The 22,520-nt window shown below is 42.7% G+C and overlaps 1 protein-coding gene across 9 annotated transcripts in view; it reads right to left on the bottom strand.

The window, feature by feature from the left end:
• The window catches only part of robo1 (roundabout, axon guidance receptor, homolog 1 (Drosophila)), a 379,506-nt gene that overhangs the window by 59,002 nt on the left and 297,984 nt on the right, over positions 1-22,520 (bottom strand). The gene's annotated exons all lie outside the window — the stretch shown is intronic.

Below are 22,520 nucleotides of genomic sequence, written 5' to 3'. Positions count from 1 at the left end.
AAGATAGGAAGGATCGGTTTGGACCGTCACGTGTGGATGGAAACATCAGGAAGGACATTGCTGCCACGGTAAAGAAAGCAGATGTGAAGTGTCATAAAGATGCCATAGCAATTGAAGATTCCGTCCACTGCAAGCGGAAACATTCCAGAACTCCTCATTCCTAACTTTTATTTTCAGAGCTACTGAATACATGCCAGCCCTTCATATGCCAGATATGAACAGATATGAACAGATGACTCCAATCTATACGCTCTGCTATATAGCTCTGCTTCTCTTTGTATGAGCTTTTACTCCTCAACCGCTGCACACAAAATGATGAAAATTTGTCCAAACATGCACCCCTACTGTGTTGTTATTTTTCTGACAAATACACCTCATGCTGGTGTTGCTATTACACCCCAAAGTTTGACCCCCAAATGCGCTATACAGAAACACCAACTATAAATTTAGGCCGTTTGTTGTTGTTGTCTAGAGACAGTGCCACTGAGGAAAAGACTGGAGGTAGCAGAGATGATAATGCTGAGGTTCTCATTGGGAGTGACCAGGATGGATAGGATCACTTTTATGTTGATTTGAAACCTACCAGGAGGGTTTGAAGGGGCATCATGTGTCAAAAAATAAATACATTTTATGGATGTAATCTTGGAAGACTACAGTTCTCATTGAGAGTGACCAGGATGGATAGGATCAGGAAGCAGTACAGTACATGTCAGAGGCCTTGGAGATAAAGTCAGTTATCGGCCAGACTGAGATGGTTGGGACATGTCCAGAGGAGAGATAGTGAATATATTGGTAGAAGGATGCTGCCAGGTAGGAGGCGTAGAGGGAGGCCAAAGAGGAGGTTTATGGATGTAGTGAAGGAGGACATGAGAGAGACGGATGCAGAAGACAGACTTGGATGGAGGAGATTGGTTTGCTGTGCTGTGCTGTGAAGAAGATTCAAATCACCACAAAATTTGGTAAACATCTTTAGGGGAGGACGGCACGAGGACCAGGGTTCGATTCCACCCTCGGCCATCTCTGTGTGGAGTTTGCATGTTCTCCCCGTGCATGCGTGGGTTTTCTCCGGGTACTCCGGGTTTCTCCCACATTCCAAAAACATGCTAGGTTAATTAGCCACTCCAAATTGTCCATAGGTATGAATGTGAGTGTGAATGGTTGTTTGTCTATATTGAAAGGGCACCAATGAGAACTAACTGTCCATGAGTAATTGACCATTTGTCTAATGACTAGAAAACTGTACCTGATATCTGCTAGCATGTCATGCAAAGCAGTTTGACCACAACCCATAGGGGGCACCACTAAAGTCTATGAAACTATTAAAGCATCCATATGATGAACAAGTGGATCAGTGCATACAATATGTACGGTGTAGGCAGACTCAACTAAATAGGTTTTTTTTTGGGGGGGAGAAGTCATAAAAAGACAAACAACAGCTTGCCACTACTTATTTTATTTTCCCAGCTCGGGAGCATAAAAACCTGAAGGGCCACACATGAAGCAATGGCTTGCATGTGTATCTAAAGCGTGTGCATGGACAAATAATAAGGATTATTTGTGGCTGCTTTGGGGGTTAAAATGAACGTCGGCTTGGTTGTCTCACGCTCCGACTTCACCTCGATGCCAGATAAAAGTCAGCCTCGCTGCAGGACCCCCTCACCTAAAGACACAGCCAACAAATTCCTGACTAAACTTAAGTGGTCCTCCTCTAAGTCACATAGCTGCATTAAAACCTCCGCTCCGATGGCGTATTAAGCCTAAACAAAAGCTCAGGGATTCATGGGATTGTTTGCTTCTTTGATGCGTCAATGTGATGTGACTTAAACATGAGCGTCGCAGCTGCGGGATGAAGGCTTGCTGAGGTAATTAGACTAGTTAAAAGCAGATGCAGTCATCCAGGAATGCAGATGTTTAAACTAAACATCCGCCCCGACGAGAGCTCCTGTCTCTGTATCGGCAAGGTCGCTGTGTTCTCAAGGGCGCTACTGTAAAAGTACCATATGTCCGTACAATGCTAACAATTGTTTGGTAGAGGTAGCGATGCACTGTAAACCCAAATAAGTTAGCAGAACTCAAAAAAAACTTTTTTTTTAGTTCATAAACTCAAACATTTGAGTATACCAGTGCTTAAATATTTAGAGTTGATATTAGATATACTTTTTTAATTTAGGGGTGAAAAGAGAAATAGCTTATTTTTTCACATTCTCTCTGCCATGCATTCTACATTCTTACATTTTCGTTCTCATTTTTAAACTCTTTCCATAGGAAGAATGTATGCATCTATCTGATGCAATGGAATTATTCTTAATTGATTCTTGGTTTGATTTATTCATGTTTAATAGATACTTGTTTTTATAAGCAACTAAGAATTCTTTATATTCATCAAAAATTACAAGTTAAATAAACTGCAAAGACAGATAATGCAACTGGCAATCAACATTTATAAGTAGAACTTTTAAGAAAATTACTATACTTATTAATTACCAATTAATTATTTTGACCATTGGGATTTAGAGTGTCTGAAGTTGTATGTAAACTTACTAAATATAGCCATAGTTCAATTTAATCAAAACATATTACAGTAAACCTCGGATATATCGGATTCAATTGTTCCCACTGGTTTTGTCCGATATAAGCGAAATCCGTTATATGCGTATACCGGAAAATGTCCGTTTTACGCATATATCGGATTTATATCCGGTATATGCGTAAATCGGATTTTATCCGTTATAAAAAGGCACTTCCTTGACTATGTTTCCAATGTACCTGGACGCGCAGGCAACGCTGCAAACGCTGCAAATGACGTCGTATAGCGGCCTGTCACGATTCGGCGAATCGGAGCGCCACGATGCGGCCATCCGATATATGCGAGGGAAATTTCATGGAAATGCATTGGAACGGGACTGGAGATTTTGTCCGAAATAGGCGAAATCCGTTATAAAAAATCCGATATATGCAATGAATTTTTATTGGAAATGCATTACAGAAAAATCGGTTCTTTTTTATCTGTCCGTTGTGAGCGAATTTCCGATATATCCGAGTCCGATATATCCGAGGTTTACTGTAGTTAAAAGTAAACGGCGGCACGGTGGTCGAGTGGTTAGCGCGCAGACCTCACAGCTAGGAGACCAGGGTTCAATTTCACCCTCGGCCATCTCTGTGTGGAGTTTGCATGTTCTCCCCGTGCATGCGTGGGATAGGCTCCAGCACGCCTGCAACCCTCGTGAGGATAAGCATGAGAAAATGAATGAATGAATAAGTTCTCCTCCTATTTTGTGTGGAAGTGGTAACTTTTTGGCTTCTTATTTTGTCTGTCCCCACCTTCGGCCATCTCTGTGTGGAGTTTGCATGTTCTCCCCGTGCATGCGTGGGTTTTCTCCGGGTACTCCGGTTTCCTCCCACATTCCAAAAACATGCTAGGTTAATTAGCCACTCCAAATTGTCCATAGGTATGAATGTGAGTGTGAATGGTTGTTTGTCTATATGTGCCCTGTGATTGGCTGGCGACCAGTCCAGGGTGTACCCCGCCTCTCCCACGAAGACAGCTGGGATAGGCTCCAGCACCCCCCACGACCCTCGTGAGGAAAAGCGGTAGAAAATGAATGAATGAATGTTAAATAAACTTGACATAATTAAGTTATTTGAACTTTGAGTAAGCACAACTTAATTTATTTAAGTACTTTGAACATTCAGGTTTACAGTGGTTTACAACTTCACGTGAAACCTCGTGGAGGGGTGGGACATCTGTTCAGCAAAAACATCTCGAATTTTCATGCAAATCCGGTAACTATTCCCTTCCTCCTGAGTGCAAATGGTTGAGTCCAAATCTTTGCCTCTTAGATCATATACATGCAAAAAAATATTGACATTTTTTTCACTTTTGTGAGATATAATTCACAGATGAAACCATTCCAACTCCAATCCAAATCGACACCATTAATGAAATCATGGTGTGTGCCAGCTGACTAGCAAGCAAAAATCCATTGCTCAATTTTTTTCATCACTTTTGTTGAATAATCTATTATTTTTGCACATGAAACCCCCCTAAGGCGAAAATGTCTTATTCTCCATGAAGCTAATAAATAAATCAACTGTGCTTGACTGTTTTTCTTGTGTTAGAATAACTTATTTTCTCTTTTTTAGTAAATATAAGATATTTCAGAAATTTAATTTTTGAGCAATTTAGGCTGCTGCATGTCATTACAGAAACATCACAAATACTGCAGTTTTATTTGCAGTATACTGAGGAATATTCCACTTTTTATCATCTTTCTTTCATGTAGAGAGGGAGTGTGAGTCTGCATCCTCGAGAGTAGCAATAAAAGTTTGCGGGGACTTTCCATTTCCCACACAGCCTGTAATAAAAATGGAGCTTGCGAGTGAGCTCAGTGACATTCGGTGCAGCTCATCTCCTCGCCGTGGGTCGAGACTCCCGTCTTGAAGATGGGACATGCCGGAGGAGAGGAAATGAAAAAAAAAAAAGTTGACCCCTGAGAGGACGGAGGAGAGCTGGCATGGTCCGATGTTTACACCAACACTGCTGTGACCTCCACCCCTTGCACGACGGCACTCAACCACCCCCCCCCCCCTCCTCTCGCCTCCTCCAAACTAACACCTCTTTGTTGTAAACACAGCTGAGTGCGGCCCCAAACATCTGCAATGTGTCCTGTGGGAGGGGGGGAGAAGGGGCGCTGCAACCAGACCCAGACCTGGATGTGGTACAAAGACCCCCCCCCCATACACTTTTGTCAAAAATGATCCAGGCTTGTGCTTGAATCAGTTCCCATTGCCCGTGTTCCCTCCCTCCCTCGAGCAAGCCCTGCATGCCTTCCTCCTGAACAGGCCTGCTATGGGAACAAGAAATGGTGAAAAATAGAATGGAAAGCCTCTGACACTACGTCTGTGTGTGTGTGTGTGTGTGTGCATGTGTGTGTGTGTGTGTGTGTGAGAGATATGGGGATAATGAGTCTACTCCAGCATTCTATCTCTCGGAGTAAGCCTGCAGCTGTCTTCCAGTGGATAATATTTCCTGCACTATTAACAGGGAGGCCCGACTCAATGTGTTTTCACCAAGAGACCCTCATTTGGTGTCTTAATGTGTGGAAATGAGCCCGAGTCACAGAACATAGTGTGAAAATGTTGTTTTGAGACCCCTGGATTTGTTCAAATATGCTCATAATGAGATGGGAATGTGGCCTTGGGCGCGTTGCCACATACTTTTATTAGCTTTTGGAAGAAAAATACACTTAAAGGAGAACATATAATACAGGAGTGTACATACAAGACAATATACTGTAAGTACAGCACCTGAAAAGCCACTTCACGGCTCCACTCTTATCACCGTTTTTCAAAAATACGATATATGACTTCATAAATCATGCTGCCTTGTCGTTGAATATGCTTATTTTGAGCCCAACTGAAGCTATATGAGCCAAAATACAAATATAAGGCATTCAGAAGAGACGTTCAAAGACATTGTGTTTGTAGTATTCCACACTGGTCACTAGGTGTCGTTTTATTGCAGGTTTGAATTATCTGACAAGAGACATAATAACCCCTATCATGGGCTACTGTTGTGGCCGTACCCCATGCCAAGCTGAAACTCAACTCTGAAGCACCTGATGTCACTTCCTGTACGCCCCCACATAGCTCCCCTAGCACATGAACATGTTTACATGAGCATGAATCGTATTTGTGTCTTAAATGGATTAATTTATGTTATTATGTCAAGTATGAATGAATGAATAAGTTCTCCTCCTATTTTGTGTGGAAGTGGTAAATTTTTGGCTTCTTATTTTGTCTTCCCCCACCTTCGGCCATCTCTGTGTGGAGTTTGCATGTTCTCCCCGTGCATGTGTGGGTTTTTTCCGGGTACTCCGGTTTCCTCCCACATTTGAAAAACATGCTAGGTTAATTAGCCACTCCAAATTGTCCATAGGTATGAATGTGAGTGTGAATGGTTGTTTGTCTATATGTGCCCTGTGATTGGCTGGCAATCAGTCCGGGGTGTACCCCGCCTCTCACCTGAAGACAGTTGGGATAGGCTCCAGCACGCCTGCGACCCTCGTGAGGATAAGCGGTAGAAAATGAATGAATGAATAAGTTCTCCTCCTATTTTGTGTGGAAGTGGTAACTTTTTGGCTTCTTATTTTGTCTTCCCCCACCTTCGGCCATCTCTGTGTGGAGTTTGCATGCGTGGGTTTTCTCCGGGTACTCCGGTTTCCTCCCACATTCCAAAAACATGCTAGGTTAATTAGCCACTCCAAATTGTCCATAGGTATGAATGTGAGTGTGAATGGTTGTTTGTCTATACATATGTGCCCTGTGATTGGCTGGCAATCAGTCCAGGGTGTACCCCGCCTCTCGCCCGAAGACGACTAGGATAGGCTCCAGCACGCCTGCGACCCTTGTGAGGATAAGCGGTAGAAAATGAATGAATAAATAAGTTCTCCTCCTATTTTGTGTGGAAGTGGTAAATTTTTAGCTTCTTATTTTGTCTTTCCCCAGCTTCGGCCATCTCTGTGTGGAGTTTGCATGTTCTCCCCGTGCAGGCGTGGGGTTTTCTCCGGGTACTCCGGTTTCCTCCCACATTCGAAAAACATGCTAGGTTAATTAGCCACTCCAAATTGTCCATAGGTATGAATGTGAGTGTGAATGGTTCTTTATCGTAAACAGGTTTTCTATGCTCTAAGTATGAAAATATTTTGTTTATAAATAAGGAATCACAACCAAGTTTGGAACCAATTATCGGCAATAAACGAGGAATTACTATTTTGCAGTACGAAATCTGCTATCAGTCACCAGTTGTGCTTAATGAAGTGACAGCTAACGCACATCCAAGCTCATAGTCCATGCACGCCTGCCCCAAGTGTACGGCCCCGTATGGTAAATGACTACTCAGGTCCAGATAGTATCAAATTAGAGCTAATACAATTAGCTTCCCTCATCACTCGCCTTCAAGACCCGCCTGTAAAGGTCAGCGCTGAAAAGTCTGAAGGTCCATCAGCCCTTTAACTATCTATCCCAGCCACACACCCCCACACACACATCCACACTTTGTCCCAGGAGGAAATTGAAAACAGATGTTTAAATGTCAAATTAAAATGAGATCCTCCAAGCTGCCCCTCCAAACATTAATGAAAACCAAAGGAAAAAAAAAAAAACCCTGAATGCCACACACAAGCCTGGGTGGAAAGATCACATGAGCTTTGTTCTGAGGAAATTAAAGCAAGTTCAACAAATCTTTGGAAGCATACAAAAACATGCCCGCTCGGGAATTAAAAGATTTATCAGCAGGCACCGGGAGTCAATGTTGCAAAAAAGGCACACAGACACAGCGTGGGTCTTCGCCTTTGGTTGCGCTTCACCGCAGGAGAGTAAAAAAGAAAGCAGCAAATAACGGCAAAACACACAAAAACGCAGCTGATAAATACCAAATAAATGTCTTCAATTTTTCTCTTCGTCTTTGTGTGGAAAACCTTCCCTCGCCTTGCAGCGTGTGACCTGTGTCAACTCATGCTTCAGGTAGGTACGTAGGTGTGTGTGTGTTTACACGATATCGATGTGCAGCTTCGCTTGTGGGCGTAGCGACTTAAAGCCAACCCTCCTCCTCGTCTTTCTCGCTCTCTTGTTACCCCTTGACCCTCGCTGCCAGCATGGAGATGAGATTGGACTCGGCGGACTCTTGTTTGACTCTTGGCGCCGTGCCCCGTGTCCTCCTCCCAAACCTTCGGCCCCCCTCCCTCACTCCTCCTCATCACTGCCCTCGGCGAGACTGCGGTAAGGCCTGAACTTGCCGGTTATATATAAACACATGTAGTGTACACACTGTACAGTGGTGTATAAGACGACACTATGCATACCGCAGTAGGTTTGAATCCATGCAAATCTTTTTTACTGGAAAAATCTATTACAGTTCTTCAAATATTTTCGACTAAATATAATATAATATATGTTTTATGCCCTTTTTGTCATACAATCTCATGGTTTTGTTGTTTTTCCAAATGGGAAAAAAAGCATGTTGACAAAATAAGAAGCAAAAAAGTTACCACTTCCACACAAATTAGGAGGATAACTTATTCATTCATTCATTTTCTCACGCTTATCCTCACGAGGGTCGCGGGGGTGCTGGAGCCTATCCCAGCTGTCTTCAGGTGAGAGGCGGGGTACACCCCGGACTGATTGCCAGCCAATATATATAAACACATGTAGTGTACACACTGTACAGTGGTGTATAAGACGGCACTATGCATACCGCAGTGGGTCTGAATCCATGCAAATTTTTTTTAATGGAAAAATCTATTACAGTTCTTCAAATATTTTCGACTAAATATAGTTTAGGTTTTTATTTTTGTCTTTATATATTTATTATGTTTTATGCCCTTTTTGTCATACAATCTCATGGTTTTGTTGTTTTTCCAAATGGAGAAGAAAGCATGTCCAGGTTAAAATGTATTATATTCATGGGAAAAGCATTATAATGTCGGGTTTATAGTATAATAGGTATACGTAGTTGTGAGGGGAGTTAAAAGCAGTGGTGTCCAAAGTGCGGCTCAGTAGCCATTTATAGCCAGCGGCATTTTTGTATTTTTAATTTAAAATACAATTAAACAAGAAAACTTTACAAAAAACTACAAAAATGAAAAAAAAAACAGCAGTAATATTACAAAAATAAAGACAAAATATTCTGAGAATTAAGTCATAATATTGAGAAGAAAAATAACATAAAATTGAAATATTATAAAGAGTAAAAAATTCAATTTTATCATATTAGATATAATATTGTAAGAAACAAACACAACAAATAATAAAGTTGCAAATCCAGGAAGGGTAGATAAAAATATTGTAATACCGACATAAAATAAAAATGAAAAATGAGCACAATTGACATAGATGTGGAATACTTACTCAACACATACCAAAAGAAGATTTCTGCTCACTACTTTAACACAACACAACAGACCCCGGTGGAACTTGAACATTTTAGCAGCTTAAAAAAATGAAGTTTGACCCCAAATTCCAAAGAAAATATGATTATTATGAGAAGAAGAGTCCAAAATCCAAAGGAAAACAGAGCGAGGATGTAGCAGCTGTTAACCTTCAATCCATCTGTATTTTTCTGCCATATTTTTTTCGTGTGTATACCCTTTCACCAGGTTATCTGTGATGATAAACAAAAGAGGAAAAGGGACTTTTGCATTGCTTTGACGATATACTATGAACGACAGTTACTACTATATGCTAATTCGTGGATTTCACTTGGGGGTCACCGCTTGGACCAACACTCCATAGACAAGTGTGAAATTCAATATGAGGTCTGCAGAGTCAGGTTCTTCCAAGGCGCCTGACAGGCCCGACCCGAGTGCCTGCCTGCCTGTTTGACTCGTCATGGACACCCATAAATATGTCAGCAATGGCAGACAATTACGGGGGGGGGGGTTGCACCTGCAGCAATAGAATGTCATGAGGTCATCCTTGGAGGTGTGATGTCAGCAGCAGACCCTCTGATTGGGATCCGGTAAATATTTAGCTCAGTCAGCGAGTTCATTTGGATGCGGACTGGAGCCTTATGGTGGTTCAAGGCTCAAAAGGGAGTGCAAAACATTGGGAAAATGGTCTCTAATGCATGTTTTCATGGTGGTGTCGCCAACTAGTGGCCTGGCATGCATGTTACAGCATTACATAGTGCAGGTCAAAGTTAAAGACTACACGTCACCAGGTGATTATAGTCTATACCCGGCACAATAATGCAGCCATGTTTGCATTTGCACTGAGGCTACGTCGGCTTGAAGCAAAGTGCCATGAACACATGTGGACCTCATGTGTGTCTGTGTGCACAAAAATCCAACTGCAATTATGTCTTTGCATTAAAAACACAAGCGAAACACACAGCGGCCACATAAAGGAAAAGCGGGTGCACACAGTGAATCCATTGAGGGACCGTGTTTGTTTAAACCATCATAATTCTCTCTCATCAGAGGCAGCGTTCGGCGAGGCCGTTTGTGTGAGTGAGTGACTGAGTGAGTGAGTGACTTTGCAGGCCGTAGTTCAATAAACAGTGGCGGGTTTGATTGGAGTGTCGGGTGAGAGGGAGTTAAGATGAAAATAAAAGAAGGTTTCAAGTGCGGGTGGAGGAAATGTCGGGCGAAGGGACACGTGGGAGAGCTGCTCTCCAAGAGGAAAAATGTGAATTCTCTTCAAATCTGATGGAAGCACCAGCTGCTATGTTATAAACATCTGTGGGAATTCATCACATTGGAATCTGTATTTAAAAAATCACAGAGTACCACAAGACTTTTTGTTTTATTTTATTTTTTTTTTGGGGGGGGGGCAAATATATGAAACATTACAGTGCATTTCTTACATCAATGAAAATATAACTTTCCATTATTTACATTTGTATTCAACTATCTGATCCCAAGCCCAAAAGGAGTAGGCTGAAGCAAAAGTTTATAAATGCCTACCCCTTTTTGCAAGATCTAAGCATGCTTTTTATTATGTATTTATTGTTGTTATTATTATTATTATTATGATTATTATTATTATTATTATTATTATTATTATTATTATTATTATTATTATTATTATTATTATTATTATTATTATTATTATTATTTACATTTGTATTCAACTATCTGATCACAAGCCCAAAAGGAGTAGGCTGAAGCAAAAGCTTATAAATACCTACCCCTTTTTGCAAGATATAATCATGTTTATTTATTTATTTATATATTTATTTATTTATTTATTTATTTATTCATTCATTTATTTATTTATTTATTCATTCACATTATTCATATCCCACAAAAGCACACATTTTATTTTTATTTTTATTTTTATTTATTTATTCATTCACATTATTCATATCCCACAAAAGCACACATTTTATTTTTATTTTTATTTTTATTTTTATTTTTATTTTTATTTTTATTTTTATTTTTATTTTTATTTTTATTTTTATTTTTATTTTTATTTTTATTTTTATTTTTATTTTTATTTTTATTTTTATTTTTATTTTTATTTTTATTTTTATTTTTTACATTTGTATTCAACTATCTGATCCCAAGCCCAAAAGGAGTAGGCTGAAGCAAAAGCTTATAAATGCCTACCCCTTTTTGCAAGATATAATTCATGCCACAGTCTTGTTTTCCCCTGTTATTATTATCATTGTAATATTATTATTGTATTATCATATTATTATTGTTATAATCTTTATCATTATTACCATTATTATTGTTATTATTATCACCATTATTATAATACCATTTTCATTATTATAGTCGTAACCATTTTTTATTTTTTTTTATTATTTAATTTTCCAGACTTCATTGCTTCTTGTAGAGTGCCATATCATTCCATCTGTTGTTTTCTGAAATCCACAGTATTTATGCTTTTATTGTCCATTTATTAGCCCACTTTTTCCCCCTAAGTGTAACATTTACATATCATTTTCTGGATTACATGTGTCTAATCTTGTGCATTAAAAAACAAGAACTTGAGACTGTGTCTGATCAGGTGACCAACCCAAACATCAGTTTCTTCTTCGGTTTTTAGATGTGCTTTTTACTTTGTGTGTGTCTAGTCTTGTGCATTAAAAAAACAATATATATGAAAATAGATTTAGGACGCTGCAGCCGAGTGGAGACTGTGGAGCATAAATACTGCATCGGTCAGGGATAAGGAACAAAAACATGGACTATACAAGTACTACAATACAAGAAAGTACGGGAAATAGAGTGTTGGTTTTTTTGGTTATTTAGCCTACTCAAAAGGCAAATGCACTTTTCTTGGATAACATAAGCCAAACAGGATTTACATCGGCAAAGCTCAGCCTATTTATTTCCATGACGCCAGCTTTACAAGGGCTGCTCATGCAGTAAGAAGGCGGGACAAGACAGTAAACACTTTTTTACAAGCAGAACATAGCCTCCATTCGCATCACCTTTATTAAAAAAAAAAAAAAAAAAAAAAAAAATTGAACTGACGATGCATTCAGGTCCAGAGTGAAGCAGGTGGAGGACCTCCAGCGCAAGTAACCTCAGTAAGTTATCTCTCAGTTATCACTCGTCGGATGATATCAGCCCCCCTAGCTCTGAGCTGTCTGCGTGCACGTACAAAAGAGCACATGTAATACTAGAGTATACGCTAACACGGACACCTGTACACTATATACTCTCATTATTCGACATCATTTACACCCATGGGGTGGAGTGGGGGGCTGAAACACTATCTGGTTTGTCATGTGCAGAATATTAAGTACACCTGCTGCAATCTAACAGGAGTGATATTTACTGAATTGTGGTTCTAGTACAGGGGTGCTCACACTTTTTCAGCATGCGAGCTACTTTTAAAATGACCGAGTCAAAATGATCTACCCACTACAAAAATGCAAAACATCTATTTATTTTCAAATGTATTGAGGATTATTTGTACGTACAATGTATGTTGATGTACCTTACATAACCAAATGAGCCAATATTGCAAAACACACATAATTAACTATTAACATTTTTTGTAATTACCTGAGTTTACTTTGATGACTTGCACTGAATTGAACCAGCCAGGGATGCATAGTCCGGACAGTAGCTGCTGATAGCCAGCCTCAAGCACACTTCCAAATGTTTATCAGTCATGGATAATATCCGTATCATAATATCCGTATAATATTCCATATCCGTATGGAAGTGATATGTTTTTTGCCTTTTTACTTGGTCCAGTTTTTGCCTTTTTACTTGGTCCAGCTCCTTCACTCATTTTAGTGACCATAAACTTTAGCGAGGGCTTAAAATCTGACGCAATTCGCCGACTAGCTTAGCACTTTGCATCGTTGTTTACGCATGAGCGGGGTGACCTAAAGGTCAAAATTCAGTTGTCATCTGACTGGTTGTCCTGTATGTCAATCAAGTAACGGGGATGGATGATAGGCTGACATCGTAAGTTCTGCTGCACTTAGAGACGTTGTTTGATTTGATTGGTCGCCCGAAGGGCAACATTCAGTTGTCATCTGAATGGCTGCCCTGTATATCAATCAAGTGACGGCATTGATGCTAGGATGATATTTTTTTAATGTCACGCCGCGATCGACCAGTACCACCTCCGCGATCGACCAGTAGCTCGCGATCGACTTAATGAGCACCCCTGTTCTAGTATTTTTGCAAAGCTTTCAATTGAGAGCTCATTAAATAAAACTGCTGTTCAGGGTTTAGTATTTTAAATCCTTTTCCATTCATGCAAATCCGTCATTCCGCTGAGTTATATAGACATAACTATAGATACACAAGATAAAGTGGTTTCCTTTTATTGTCTGGGACAAACAAGCCTTTAAGCACTAAATGTATTTTCCCAAAGTCCTTTGTTCCTGTCACTGCTGCAGTTCCGCTTAATGTGTATGACTTTTTACACTTTAATAGGATTTGGGCGCATACACAAGCAAATCACACATTTGTCACCATGCAAGGATTCATTACAGTAAATCCCTTTCAGGCCCCCGAGGAGGTAAAGAATCATTGCGCATCCTCCGTGAGTTCATTCCAGCTCACGGAGAGCCACCATGATGTTTGCTGACAATATCTCACTGTGTTTGAGCCGCCCCTCCTGTCTGTGTGGGCCGCGCCGTGCCAGAATCTCCCAGAGATGAGGGCCTTATTAAAACAATCTTTCCAATTAACATTCCTGCTCGCCCGGAGTCCCTGTTGACCCTGCTCGCAGACGCCCCCGCCCCTGTGATGACACACGGAGCTGTGTGGGACCTGACCTGGCGACGGGACACTCGGATGTGATTGGACCGAGTGCGCTCATCTGGTGCTGGAGCCTATCCCAGCTGTCTTCGGGCGTAAGGCGGGGTACACCCTAGACTGGTCGCCAGCCAATCACAGGGCACATATAGACAAACAACCATTCACACTCACATTCATACCTATGGACAATTTGGAGTCGCTAATTAACCTAGCATGTTTTTGGAATGTGGGAGGAAACTGGAGTACCCGGAGAAAACCCACGCATGCACGGGGAGAACATGCAAACTCCACACAGAGATGGCCAAAGGTGGAGAAAGACAAAATAAGAAGCCAAAAATGTACCACTTCCACACAAAATAGGAGGAGAACTTATTCATTCATTCATTTTCTACCGCTTATCGTCACGACGGTCGCAGGCGTGCTGGAGCCTATCCCAGCTGTCTTCAGGCGAGAGGCGGGGTACACCCCGGACTGGTGGCCAGCCAATCACAGGGCACATATAGACAAACAACCATTCACACTCACATTCATACCTATGGACAATTTGGAGTGGCTAATTAACCTAGCATGTTTTTGGAATGTGGGAGGAAACCGGAGTACCCGGAGAAAACCCACGCATGCACGGGGAGAACATGCAAACTCCACACAGAGATGCCCGAGGGTGGAATTGAACCCTGGTCTCCGAGCTGTGAGGTCTGCGTGCTAACCACTCGACCGCGGTGCAGCCCATTTTTCTTCATAAATGTAATTAATTATATTATTATAGTAGAATTGCTCTAGAATATGATGTTTTCTCGACTTTATTTTATTTTTACTGAATTTATCTTAATTTTTATATTTATTTATTATTTATTTATTTAAACCTTCTACTTGTAATTTTTCAGTGTATTGTTTTTTTTTTGTATTTCAACTTTACACAACTAAAATGACATTATTTTACTCATTATATTTCAACTTTTTTCTACTAATAAATGTGTCTAAATGAGTCTCAATTGCCATTGTTGTGTTTTTTCCCTTTTTCTGTTAAATTATAATTTTCCCAAAAAACACACTGCCATCGTCCAGCAACTCCTGCCTGATGCTGGTTTGATATTTGCTGAAGATTTGAAGGTTTATGCAACATCAGAGGCAACTTTTGGCTGAAAAGTACTCCACATTTACATTTAGTGTATTATGAAGTCAAGCAAGAGCCCGAGGGTGGAATCGAACCCTGTTCTCCTAGCTGTGAGGTCTGTGCGCTAACCCCTAGACCACCGTGCCCCTGTCAAACAAATTAAAAGCAGCAAAATTCAGAAGAATAGGAACCAAAGCATTGCGCTCTCATCGACAGGAAGCAGGAAGTTGTTTCTTTGAAGAACAGTGTCCTCGTTTTTTTTTTTTTTTTTGTGGATGACCGCTGTGGACCGGCTGAGAGTAACACGATAGTGGCTGTGTGGAGGGAAAACGCCACATGGGGATCCGATGCAATGTTACAGAACATCCCTCAGCCTTTCGTCACGGGCACTTTCACATTTCCAACACGCTATGATTCCATATCCAATCACTTTAGCAGGACGTGGGGGGTGGAAGGACAGGCTGAAAAGGTCAATGTATGGAGATGGGATGTTCTTCCACTGGGCTCCAAACATGTTCTGCAGCTCCAGAGGGGAATATCTTTACCCTTATTCCAATGGCTTCCACATGGAGCCTGAGCATTCCCAGATGGAATGAGACAAGATGCCAGTATTACGATTTAGGCGAGGTTGGAAGTAAGCAGACGGGCATTCGCTGAGTGCGCTGCCAAGGACGAATAATGTTAATCTAGAACAGCCCCAACATCTTGTACATCTCCATAGATACCCAATTCATGAGCATGGAAGCATGGAATTCTGCATGTCTTGCAAGAATATCCTGACGAAAACGAAGAAAATCCAAAACTAAAGAACCCAATAAAAATAGAAATATGCCAGTTCTGATCTTTAATATATTTTTCTTAAACGTATCTTCATCGGTATTAAGAGTTGGGACCTGCGGGGGAAACCAATATAACTCCAGTTTTTAATATCGTCCCTGCAAGTTAAGCACCGGTTGCCGACGAGGTTCTCTTTTATTGACGGTGTCGCATGTACACGCCCCCTTTGGTCCGTCCACTCAAACGAGATGATTTTAACAGCTGTGATTTTTAAAGGACAGGATGGGAGTGAAAACAAACGGAGGGAAGTTTCCTGCTGCGGGTTCTTGCAAGATGGACTTTTAAGGGGAAGTGTTGCCAGCTGTGGAGCTCCATGGAAATATGGAGAAGACTTTTAAGACTGTCGCGATCAGCGCCGAAGCTGCCAAGCTTGGATTCAACGGCTCCGCTCAGTGGGGGAAAACATATGTTTGTCACGTGTGGAAATCTGGCTGATCATTTACAAACCGAAGGAAGTCGAGTCCTTGCGTCCTCGCTCAGCAGCTTGCATTAATATCATCAACTGTAATATCGTTATTGTGCTCTGTAGAATGACAATGGGAAGGCGAAAAAATGACTGGGATCAGGCAAATTGATGGCCGCCGTCTGGGTCGTGCCCGACTGCCAAGTGCCCTATCAGAGAGTAAATTAGCAATAAGTTTGATCATTCTCTGGAAGGTATACTTTATGCCACTTTTGGAAGTATTTGGCGTCGCAGGGATCTTCCTTCTGGACTCGGTGCCAAAGGTGTCCAATCGAGGCCTAAGGTCTAATCCTTGCTAAATACAAGGATGAAGAGTCTTGAACCAGTCATGATGTGCTATATATATCACTATATTGACACTTACTATGGTACACATGCATTGGATGCTCATATCACCTCCTACTTCGGTACGGGACAAAAAATTACAAAATAAAAAAAAAACAAAAAAAAAAACCTTAAACTGTATTACGGAAAGCAGGAAGTGAACAAATGTAATGATTGTAAAAGTACCAGATTAACTCTAAAGCCTTGAACCTTCATCTTTGGATTGAAATATCTAGAAATCCAAACTGAGTCCTTCCAAGATTCCAAGACACATTATTACCTCCACCAACTGACCATTAGCATCCAAGCCTCCTCTGCCCTGAAGGTGTCTAAACTGGGCAACAACCTGCATTGCTGCTAATCTCTCCATCACATCCTTAGAACAAATGCTAGCTGACATAGGCGCCATTATTGCATCATCCAAGGGCGTGTAGTCAGCCAAAACGCCCAAAACGCGGGATTTAGATGATATTACATCAAAGGAAAACCATCTGCTGCAGAATAGGAAGGACAAACAAAGTTGGACAGGAGTTGAAAAGTTTAAACTATATTGGTCACGGTTGTATTTGTTTCGGACATGCTTAACAACATACAGTATATCACGGATATAGCATTCGATCGATCACAACTGAACTGTTCGGGCTGTCCTATCTAGTCGAACTAGATCTGACCTACCTTGTCTTTAAACATGCCCTGATGAAGTCTGCTCGGATGAGAGACCAAACAGTAGAATACACTGACCTGGACATTCACAGGTATCACATATGTCTTGTTTGGTGTTCTGGCAAATATATAGTTAGCAGCGTTGGCGTGTTAGCAGTTGCCAACTTCGATTTGCACCAGTCGAGCGGACTGCATCAGTGCACTGCAGGCACTGGAATCGAGCATGAAAGCAAATATGAAACAAACTGTCCGAGAGAGCAGGAGAGGATCAGGAAGTAAACCAAACTAAACATAATCAAGACTCAGTGAGCTGGTAGACTCTCCTTGGGAGGAGATAAGATAACAACGGCGTGACGTGGCGTGGATGAAGAGTTTGGGAGACAATCACCAAATAAATCCGTTGTTTAGCTTCAGCTGGGTCCAAATATGCCAACAATGCTGCGATAAGGTAGCGAAAAAGCTACATTGTGTTCAACAAAGAGGAAAAATAGCCAATCGGGGTTGAGAGATGTGATGATGAGGCTTGTTGCTACATGGAGCCAACAGGCACAATGAGGGCGATCTGTTTGCTGAGAGGAAAACCAACCAGAATGCTTCACCCAATGTGGGAGCGATTGGATAATCTAGTCGTCTTCTTTGACATGGATGTCGGTCTTCTCTTAGAACTTCTACTTGTCTACTTGTCAACTAGAACAGCAAAGAAACGTTCTGGGTTCCACACAGAGGAGGCAATGTTGCCTTTGGTCCATTCATTTCCAATGGAACCTGCACCACACGGTTGTATGTGTTGGCAATGAGTTTTGCCAATTGTGGTTGTTTATTGCCTCCTGAGGGAGTCCAGTTCGGGGGCCTTAGAATCTCATCTCTGCTATTTGCAGATGATGTGGTTCTTATGGCTTCTTCGGGCTGCGACCTTCAGCGTTTACTGGGACGGTTTGCATCTGAGTGTGAAGCGGCTGGGATGAGACTCAGTACCTCCAAATCAGAGGCCATGGTTCTCTGTCGGAAAAGGGTGGAGTGCTCCCTCCGGGTTGGGAATGAGGTCCTGCCCCAGGTGGAGGAGTTTAAGTATCTTGGGGTCTTGTTCACGAGTGAGGGAAAGTGGGAGCGTGAGGTCGACAGACGGATCGGTGCAGCCTCGGCAGTAATGCGGTCGCTGTACCGGACCGTCGTGGTGAAAAGAGAGCTGAGCCGGAGGGCAAAGCTCTCAATTTACCGGTCGATCTATGTTCCCACCCTCACCTATGGTCATGATAGGATACAGGCGGCTGAAATGAGTTTCCTCCGTAGGGTAGCTGGACTCACCCTAAGAGATAGGGTGAGGAGCTCAGCCATCCGGGAGGGGCTCAGAGTAGAGCCGCTTCTCCTTCACATCGAGAGGAGTCAGTTGAGGTGGCTCGGGCATCTAGTCCGGATGCCTCCCGGACGCCTCCCTGGTGAGGTGTTCCGGGCATGCCTAGCCGGGAAAAGGCCCCGGGGCAGACCTAGGACACGCTGGAGGGACTATGTCTCACAGCTGGCCTGGGAACGCCTTGGTGTCCTCCCGGTGGAGCTGGAGGAGGTGGCCGGGGATCGGGAAGTCTGGGCTTCCCTACTAAGACTGCTGCCCCCGCGACCCGGACCCGGATAAGCGGAGGAAAATGGATGGATGGATGGATGGTATTGCCTCCCACAGACACTCTGAAAGTCACATTTGTGCAGAGTGTGAAGCCATGTTTAACCTAACATTGAGAATCTTTCTGCATCTTCTTCTCAAATACAAGCAGACAAAGGCAAAAGCCAGTTTGCATCGCCTCATCTCGCCGATAAGCATCTCGTTCCAACCTTCTCTCTAATGCCCAAAATAGACAGACAGACCTCGTACATGCAGGCAATTAGGGTCAACATTCTAGCTTATTTGCATCCTTTCCGAATGCGCCACGACACTGGCACAGCTGGCTCACATTACGCTGGCAGGAGAACTAAGTGGAGCTAAAACGCTACACAACCGAGCGTACTCCTGCAACCAAATCGGCTCAAACCTAAACACTGATTGCCACCAACCCTTCTTTTGTCCGCATCCCCGCCATGTTGTCCCTATATGCTGCAGATAGCATCAGAGAGAGCCCTCCTCTTGCAGAGCTCCATGGCACACCTGCACAGCAGACAATGGCGGCCGCCTCCCACAGACTCCCACAGACTCCCACAGACTCCTATGCTGCTCTTTGAAGTGGCCGTGGATGTGAACGGAATACCTCAGGGTCTGACGACAACCACATCACTCTCCAGCTCCGGCTTTTGTGATTAGTTCTTTGAGGTGAGGTCACCTCAGCTTTTAAAAGACATTCAAGTGGTGGGCCAACCACATGTTCCACATCATAGGACCAGTGTACTGGATATGCACACAAAGTCTCAGAATTTCATAGCGCAGGTGGCCGGAATGGAAAGCCATGTTTCATTTTTCTCTCTGCAGTAAGTGGCACTATGTTTGCATAGTGTCATCGACGATGCCTCATGAGCATTTGGGGAAGCGCTACCATAAAATAGCAGCTCCAGTAACATGAATCCATACATGAATTATTCAGAAGGTGCATAACGGTGATATTATTTTCTTCCCATCTGGCTACTGCTGTTGCATCCTTTTTGCTAGCTTCTCCTAACACTAGCAATCCGAGCACTACCTCCAATATAGTGACTGACTTGTGCAAAATAACAACAATTCACATAGTAGCACAACTCCAGTATGCAGAAAACCCGAAATAGTAAACATCAACACTTGCAACACGCCAGGCGCTGCGCTGCTGTCATTACTGTCAGCGTCGTGTCCTCAAAATCCCCGTCTGTGACCCTCACTCGTCTGTCACCAGCCATTTTGCTGCAATGATGCATCGTCAACACACAGGCTTAGCATAATAACAACTCTCCTACTGTAAAGTGCATCGCATGGTGCTGTGTACTGTGCTCCGGTGATACTGCAGCAGGCGTTCTGCAGTGACAGATACAGCTAAAGACTACGTCTCAGAATGGTGTGAAGTAATAGTGTCTCTGTTGCAGTCCTGCATCTTTTTGTATCGTTTTATCTCAAATAGATCAATGGAGATTTGTAGCTATGGATAAATCTATACACTGTATGTACAGTACTGTGCAAAAGCCATTCCTGCCTTAAGTAAATAATAGAATACATATTCAGTTTACAAAACTGTGGTGAGACCAGCCATGTTGTTTGTTGACTAGAGAAAGTGGCACTGAGGAAAAGCAGAACTGGAGGTAGCAGAGATGGGGACGCTGATGTTCTCATTGGGAGTGACCAGGATGGATAGGATCAGGAAGGAGTACGTCAGAGGGACATTACATGTTAGAGGCCTTGGAGATAAAGTCAGAGGGCCTCTCTGACTTTATCTCCATATATATAATTCTCCTCCACATCCAGAGGAGTCAGTTGAGGTGGCTCGGGCATCTAGTCCGGATGCCTCCCGGACGCCTCCCTGGTGAGGTGTTCCGGGCATGCCCAGCCGGGAAAAGGCCCCTGGGCAGACCTAGGACACGCTGGAGGGACTGTGTCTCACAGCTGGCCTGGGAACGCCTTGGTGTCCTCCCGGTGGAGCTGGAGGAGGTGGCCGGGGACCGGGAAGTCTGGGCTTCCCTACGAAGACTGCTGCCCCCGCAACCTGGACCCGGATAAGCAGCGGAAAATAGATGGATAGATGGATATAATATAGTATAATATATATAATACATTTTATGGGTGTAGTCTTGGAAGACTACAGTTCTCATTGGGAGTGACCAGGATGGATAGGATCAGGAAAGAGTACATCAGAGGGACATTCCATGTTAGAGGCCTTGGAGATAAAGTCAGTTATCGGCCAGACTGAGATGGTTGGGACATGTCCAGAGGAGAGATAGTGAATATATTGGTAGAAGGATGCTACCAGGTAGGAGGCGTAGAGGAAGACCAAAGAGGAGGTTTATGGATGTAGTGAAGGAGGACATGAGAGAGACGGATGCAGAAGAGGATACTGGTTTTGCTGTGGCGACCCCTGAAGGGAAAAGCCCAAAGACAAAGAAGAAGAATTCAGTTTGGAGTATTACATACACAAAACTTTATAGATGAGTGGGCACATGGGCCTAGGGTTAGGGTTAGGGTTAGGGTTAGGGTTAGGGTTAGGGTTAGGTTAGGGTCAAGACTTTTGCACAGAAATCACTTTTCTTCCTTGGAATCTGTAAACGATATCTAAGAGTTTGTGCCATTCGAGGACAAATAGGCTGTTTTCCGTGGAAAATTAAATTCTCTAATCCAGTTTTTCTCTTCCTCTCTTAGGTCGAACTGAAAGCTAAAGGAAATGTAATAACCATCCTAAATTGCAACCCGCGTGTCTGTAGAGCAACGAGTTGCTGCTGTGGAAACACAACGACACTGGTCACTCCAAGTGACCCGCTTCAAACTCGTCGCCGCCATTAACAATAGCGAACTGTGAAGAGAGGCGGTGGAGAGTAGTGAGTGGCCACTCCACATGAGGCCCGAGAGGCCCTCCGTCACCTCGATGTGTCCCTACATGAGGTGTGCCATCTTCACCCCTCAACCCACGCCCCCGTGTAGTCACACTGAGCTGTCGGCTAATGCGCAGAACAACACCATTAAAGCCACAATGGACTGCCAGACCACTCATAATACCCTCTTTACCCTAATAGCGTTTATGCACTCAATGGCAGAGACTGCCAGGAATTTAGTATTAAATAAACTATTTGGTTAAGGTCGGAGCGCTTTCTATTCATATGTAATAATCAGCAATACAGCTCAGTTGGAAGTGGAATTAAAGCGTTCCTTGCAAAATTTTTGATTTATTGCGACTTTTTCACCTTAAAATTCCATCGCAATGGTGGCAAAAAATTCGAACTCAGGCATCTTTGGTAAAGTGGTGCTCTGCCCTTGACGCTAACATGAAAATAAAGCATATCCAGTGGTGTGAGGGGGTTAAGGTTACAAAGAACACAAGAAATTCATAAAATCACAAGCTGATGCAATGTTCTTAAATTGCTGCAACTTTCCGAAAAAGCTGCAGAGAAATTGGGTATTTTAGGCTGCAACATTCACAGCCTGAAAAATCTTGAATGGACTTTTCACCATCTAACCAGTAACAGTGTCCAATAATAGTGGTTTAGCTGCTTACTAATTCATACCGATGTCCAATCTATGCTAATAGAACAAGCGTGATTTGACCAAATTTAATTTTAACTAGGTGAAGGAGTTCCGACAGATCCGACAGACGGATCGACGCAGCCTCGGCAGTAATGCGGTCGCTGTACCGGACCGTCGTGGTGAAAAGAGTTGATCTATGTTCCCACCATCACCTATGGTCATGAGCTTTGGGTCATGACCAAAAGAATGAGATCGTGGACACAGGCG

Source organism: Doryrhamphus excisus, chromosome 8 (assembly GCF_030265055.1).
Source record: "Doryrhamphus excisus isolate RoL2022-K1 chromosome 8, RoL_Dexc_1.0, whole genome shotgun sequence".
Taxonomy (NCBI): domain Eukaryota; kingdom Metazoa; phylum Chordata; class Actinopteri; order Syngnathiformes; family Syngnathidae; genus Doryrhamphus; species Doryrhamphus excisus.
This window is presented reverse-complemented; position numbering and strand designations above follow the sequence as displayed.